Below are 7013 nucleotides of genomic sequence, written 5' to 3'. Positions count from 1 at the left end.
TTCCACCAAAAAGCCTTTTCAAATTAATTTCAAATATAAAATAAATTAGAAAAAATAAACTTCAATAGGAAAACCAGATAGCACAATTTGTTACTTCCCTTATGCATTTTTGAGCGCATGCCAATGTATCAATCAGGAAACAATTCATCGCCCATTTTATCTGTGTTCCTCTTGTCCATTCATTCATTCACAAATACCCAATCATCCGTTCCGTGTAATGGGACTAGATGTGGAACAAAGACAGCACTGGGATGAGTTAGGATGGATCGTTTTGTCTGTGTGGACCCACCTGGAAAAGGTGGGAGTGAAGGTCAGCAGCAAAATGAAGAGCTGGAAGGGGACTATCGGGGCATCTGGGCAGAATGAGGAACAGCTGGTTTCACAGTGGGTGGAACGGGGATTTACCCTGGGAGAGGGTTTTATTTGCCTGGAGACTAACCTCAAAGGACTATAGGAGGTACTCAAAGTGCATACCAAGCGAATAGAAAGGATCCTCTTCTATTTGTGAACACACAAATAAAGGGATAGATACTTTGTGCTCATGGATGAGAAGAATGAATATTGTTAAAATGTCCACACTACCCAAAGTAATCTACTGATTCAGTGCAATGCTTATCAAAATTCCAATGGCATATTTCACAGAGTTGAAGAAATAATTCTAAAATTTGTATGGAATCACAAAAGATCCCCCAAACCACCAGAGCAATCTTAAGGATAAAAAGGGAAGGTATCACCCTCCCTGATTTCAAACTACATCACAAAGCTATAGTCAAAGAGTATGTTATTGGTACTAATACAAACACACAGATGAATGGAACAGATTGAGAGCCTAGAAAAAACCCACACATGTATAAACAATTCATCAATGATGACGAAAGAACCAAGAAAACCAAGAACATAGAATGGAAAAAAGATAGTTTCTTCAACAACTGGTGCTGGGAAAACTGGAGAGCCGCATGCAAAAGAATGAAACTGGAACACTGTCTTACACCACACACACAAATGAACTCAAAATGAATCAAGACTTGAATGTAAGACCTGAAACCATAAAATTCCCAGGAGAAAACCCAGGCAGTAAACTCCTTGACATGTGCTTTACTGACATCTTTGTGGACATGACTCTAAAGGCAAGGGAAACAAAAGCAAAAGTAAACAAATGGGACTCCATCAAACCAAAAAGCTTCTGCCCATCAAAGAAAACCATCAGCCATCAACAAGAAAAGGCAACCTACCAAATGGGAGGCAACATTTGCAAACTGTATATCTGATAATGGGTTAATATCCAAAATATGTAAGGAACTCATACAACTCAACAACAAAAAGACAAACAACCTGATTAAAAAATGTGTAGGGAGGGGGAGGAGTCAAGATGGTGGAGAAGTAGCAGGCTGGGACTATATCAGGTAGCAGGAGATCAGCTAGCTAGCTCATATAAAGATTGCAAACACCTACAAATCCAACAGGAGATTCAAGAGAAGAACAGCAATTCTAGAAACAGAAAATCAACCACTTTCTGAAAGGTCAGACTGGCGGAGAAGTGAATCCAAAGTGACAGGAAGATAGACCGCGGAAGGAGGGACCGGCTCCCGGCAAGCTGCGGGGCAATGGAGCACTAAATCAGGACTTTCAAAAGTCTGTTCTGCTGAGGGACATCACTCCAGAGGCTAAACTGGGGTGAAGCCCACGCGGGGTCAGCGTGGCCTCAGGTCCTGCAAGGTCACAGAATGATCGGGGGTGTCTGAGTGTCGCAGCGCTTGCAGGTATTAGAACGGGGAAGCCGGCTACAGAGACAGAGCCGAGGAGTGAGCTCTCAGCTTGGGGTTATCTTGAACCGGTCGCAGGCTTGGTGATCTCGGACCGCGGCCAGAGGCCAGGGAGAAGGGAGTAATTGGGTGCTATTCTCTGAGGGCACACTGAGGAGTGGGGCCTCAAGCTCTTGGCTCCTCTGGGCCGGAGACTGGAAGGCCGCCATTTTCATTCCCGTCCTCCAGAACTCTACGGAAAGCATTCAGGGAACAAAAGCTCCTGAAAGCAAACCTGAGCAGATTACTCAGCCCAGCCCCTGGTAAGGGCAGTGCAATTCCGCCTGGGGCAAAGATACTTGAGAATCATCACAACAGGCCCCTCCCCCAGAAGATTAACAAGAAATCCAGCCAGGACCAAGTTCACCTACCAAGGAGTGCAGGTTCAATACCAAGGAGAGCAGCAGAATTCCAGAGGTGAAAGCAAAGCACAGAACTCATGGCTTTCTCCCCATGGTTCTTTAGTCTTGCAGTTAATTTAATTTTTTTTCAATTTCTTTTTTCTTCTGCTGCTAATTTTTTTAACTTTTACCCTTTTCTTTTTTAACATTTTTAAACTAGTTTATCTAATATATATATATATATTTTCTTTTTTATATTTCTCTTTATTAGTTTTCTTTTTTTAATTGTTTCTTTTTTTTTTTTCTGAAGCTCTTTTTATCCCCTTTATCCCCCCCACCTCATGATTTGGGATCTCTTCTGATTTCGTTAAAGAGTATTTTCCTGGGGTCTTTGCCACCCTTTTAGTATTTTACTTGCTCCTTCATATACTCTTATCTGGACAAAATGACAAGGCGGAAAAATTCACAACAACAACAACAAAAAAACAAGAGGCAATACCGAAGGTTAGGGACCTGATCAATACAGACATTGGTAATATGTCAGATCTAAGTTCAGAATGATGATTCTCAAGGTTCTAGCGGGGCTCAAAAAAGGCATGGAAGATATTAGAGAAACCCTCTCGGAGATACAAAAGCCCTTTCTGGAGAAATTAAAGAAGTAAAATCTAACCAAGTTGAAATCAAAAAGCTATTAATGAGGTGCAATCAAAAATGGAGGCTCTCACTGCTAGGATAAATGAGGCAGAAGAAAGAATTAACGATATAGAAGACCAAATGACATAGAATAAAGAAGCTGAGCAAAAGAGGGACAAACAGCTACTGGACCACGAGGGGAGAATTCGAGAGATAAGTGACACCATAAGACGAAACAACATTAGAATAATTGGGATTCCAGAAGAAGAAGAAAGAGAGAGGGGAGCAGAAGGTATATTGGAGAGAATTATTGGAGAGAATTTCCCTAATATGGCAAAGGGAACAAGCATCAAAATCCAGGAGGTACAGAGAACCCCCCCTCAAAATCAACAAGAATAGGTCCACACCCCATCACCTAATAGTAAAATTTACAAGTCTTAGTGACAAAGAGAAAATTCTGAAAGCAGCCCGGGAAAAGGAGTCTGCAACATACAATGGTAAAAATATTAAATTGGCAGCAGACTTATCCACAGAGACCTGGCAGGCCAGAAAGAGCTGGCATGATATATTCAGAGCACTAAATGAGGAAAACATGCAGCCAAGAATATCCAGCTAGGCTATCATTGAAAATAGGAGAGATAAAAAGCTTCCATGACAAACAAAAACTGAAAGAATTTGCAAACACCAAACCAGCTCTACAGGAAATATTGAAAGGGGTCTTCTAAGCAAAGAGAGAGCCTAAAAGTAGTAGATCAGAAAGGAACAGAGACAATGTACAGTAACAATCACCTTACAGGCAATACAATGGCACTAAATTCACATCTCTCAATAGTTACCCTGAATATTAATGGGCTAAATGCCTCCATCAAAAGACACAGGGTATCAGAATGGATAAAAAACAAAACCCATCTATATGTTGCCTACAGGAAACTCATTTTAGACCCGAAGACACCTCCAGATTTAAAGTGAGGGGGTGAAAAACAATGTACCATGCTAATGGACATCAGAAGAAAGCTGGAGTAGCAATTGTTATATCAGATCAATTAGATTTTAAGCCAAAGTCTATAGTAAGAGATGAGGAAGGACACTATATCATACTCAAAGGATCTGTCCAACAAGAAGATCTAACAATTTTAAATATCTATGCCCCTAACGTGGGAGCAACCAACTATATAAACCAATTAATAACAAAATCAAAGAAACACATCAATAATAATATAATAATAGTAGGAGACTTTAACACTCCCCTCCCTGAAATGGACAGATCATCCAAGCAAAAGATCAACAAGGAAATAAAGGCCTTATATGACACACTGGACCAGATGGACATCACAGATATATTCACAACATTTCATCCCAAAGCAACAGAATACACATTCTTCTCTAGTGCACATGGCACATTCTCCAGAATAGATCACATCCTGGGTCCTAAATCAGGTCTCAACTGGTATCAAAAGATTGGGATCATTCCCTGCATATTTTCAGACCACAATGCTCTGAAGCTAGAACTCAATCACAAGAGGAAATTTGGAGAGAACCCAAACACATGGAGACTAAACAGCATCCTTTTAAAGAATGAATGGGTCAACCAGGAAATTAAAGAAGAATTGAAAAAATTCATGGAAACAAATTATAATGAAAACACAATGTTCAAAATCTGTGGGACACAGCAAAGGCAGTCCTGAGAGGAAAATATATAGCGGTACAAGCCTTTCTCAAGAAACAAGGAAGATCTCAAGTACACAACCTAACCCTAAACCTAAAGGAGCTGGAGAAAGAACAAGAAAGAAACCCTAAACCCAGCAGGAGAAGAGAAATCATAAAGATCAGAGCAGAAATTAATGAAAGAGAAACCAAAAAATCAATAGAGCAAATCAGTGAAACTAAGAGCTCGTTCCTTGAAAGAATTAATAAGATTGATAAACCCCTGGCCAGACATAGCAAAAAGAAAAGAGAAAGGACCCAAATAAATAAAATCATGAATGAGAGAGGAGAGATCACAACTAACACCAAAGAAATACAAACAATGATAAGAACATACTATGAGCAAGTCTACGCAAACAAATTTGACAATCTGGAAGAAATGGATGCATTCCTAGAGACATATAAACTACCACAACTGAACCAGGAAGAAATAGAAAACCTGAACAGACCCATAACCAGTAAGGAGATTGAAACGGTCATCAAAAATCTCCAAACAAACAAAAGCCCAGGGCCAGACGGCTTCCCAGGGGAATTCTACTAAATATTTAAAGAAGAACTAATTCCTATTCTCCTGACACTGTTCCAAAAAATAGAAATGGAAGGAAAACTTCCAAACTCATTTTATGAGGCCAGCATCACCTTGATCTCAAAACCAGACAAGGATCCCACCAAAAAAGAGAACTATAGACCAATATCCTTGATGAACACAGATGCAAAAAATTCTCACCAAAGTACTAGCGAATTCAACTAGGATTCAACAGTACATTAATCAATGTGATACAACACATTAATAAAAGAAAGAACAAGAGCCATATGATACTCTCAATAGATGCTGAAAAAGCATTCGACAAAGTACAGCATCTCTCCCTGATCAAAACTCTTCAAAGTGTAGGGATAGAGGGCACATACCTCAATATTATCAAAGCCATTTATGAAAACCCCACCGCAAATATCATTCTCAGTGGAGAAAATCTGAAAGCCTTTCCGCTAAGGTCAGGAGCACAGCAGGGATGTCCATTATCACCACTGCTATTCAACATAGTACTAGAAGTCCTAGCCTCAGCAATCAGACAACAAAAGGAAATTAAAGGCATCCAAATTGGCAAAGAAGAAGTCAAACTATCACTCTTCGCAGATGATATGATACTATATGTGGAAAACCCAAAAGACTCACTCCAAAACTGCTAGAACTTGTACAGGAATTCAGTAAAGTGTCAGGATATAAAATCCATGCACAGAAATCAGTTGCATTTCTCTACACCAGCAAGACAGAAGAAAGAAATTAAAGAGTCAATCCCATTTACAATTGCACCCCAAACTATAAGATACCTAGGAATAAACCTAACCAAAGAGGCTAAGAATCTATATTCAGAAAACTATAAAGTACTCATGAAAGAAATTGAGGAAGACACAAAGAAATGGAAACATGTTCCATGCTCCTGGATTGGAAGAACAAATATTGTGAAAATGTCTATACCTAAAGCAATCTACACATTTAATGCAATTCCTATCAAAATCCCACCGATTTTTTCCAAGAAATGGAACAAATAATCCTAACATTTATATGGAACCAGAAAAGACCTTGAATAGACAGAGGAATGTAGAAAAAGAAAGCCAAAGTTGGTGGCATCACTATTCCGGACTTCAAGCTCTATTACAAAGCTGTCATCATCAAGACAGCATGATACTGGCACAAAAACAGACACATAGATCAATGGAATAGAATAGAGAGCCCAGAAATAGACCCTCAACTCTTTGGTCAACTAATTTTGACAAAGCAGGAAAGAATGTCCAGTGGATAAAATGACAGCCTCTTTAATAACTGGTGTTGGGAAAATTGGACAGCCACATGCAGAAAAATGAAATTGGACCATTTCCTTACACCACACACGAAAATAGACTCAAAATGGATGAAGGACCTCAATGTGAGAAAGGAATCCATCAAAATCCTTGAGGAGAACACAGGCGGCAACCTCTTCGGCCTCAGCCCCAGCTACATCTTCCTAGGAACATCGCCAAGGGCAAGGGAAGCAAGGGCAAAAATGAACTATTGGGATTTCATCAAGATCAAAAGCTTTTGCACAGCAAAGGAAACAGTTAACAAAACCAAAAGACAACGGGCAGAATGGGAGAAGATATTTGCAAACAACATATCAGATGAAGGTCTAGTGTCCAAAATTTATAAAGAACTTAGCAAACTCAACACGCAAAGAACAAATAATCCAATCAAGAAATGGGCAGAAGACATGAACAGACGTTTCTGCAAAGAAGACATCCAGATGGCCAACAGACACATGAAAAAGTGCTCCACATCACTGGGCATCAGGGAAATACAAATCAAAACCACAAAGAGATGTCACCTCACACCAGTCAGAATGGCTAAAAGTAACAAGTCAGGAAATGACAGATGCTGGTGAGGATGTGGAGAGAGGGGAACCCTCCTACACTGTTGGTGGGAATGCAAGCTGGTGCAACCACTCTGGAAAACAGCATGGAGGCTCCTCAAAAAGTTGAAAATAGAACTACCCTATAA

This window comes from Mustela erminea, chromosome 6, assembly GCF_009829155.1.
Source record: "Mustela erminea isolate mMusErm1 chromosome 6, mMusErm1.Pri, whole genome shotgun sequence".
Classification (NCBI taxonomy): domain Eukaryota; kingdom Metazoa; phylum Chordata; class Mammalia; order Carnivora; family Mustelidae; genus Mustela; species Mustela erminea.
This window is presented reverse-complemented; position numbering follows the sequence as displayed.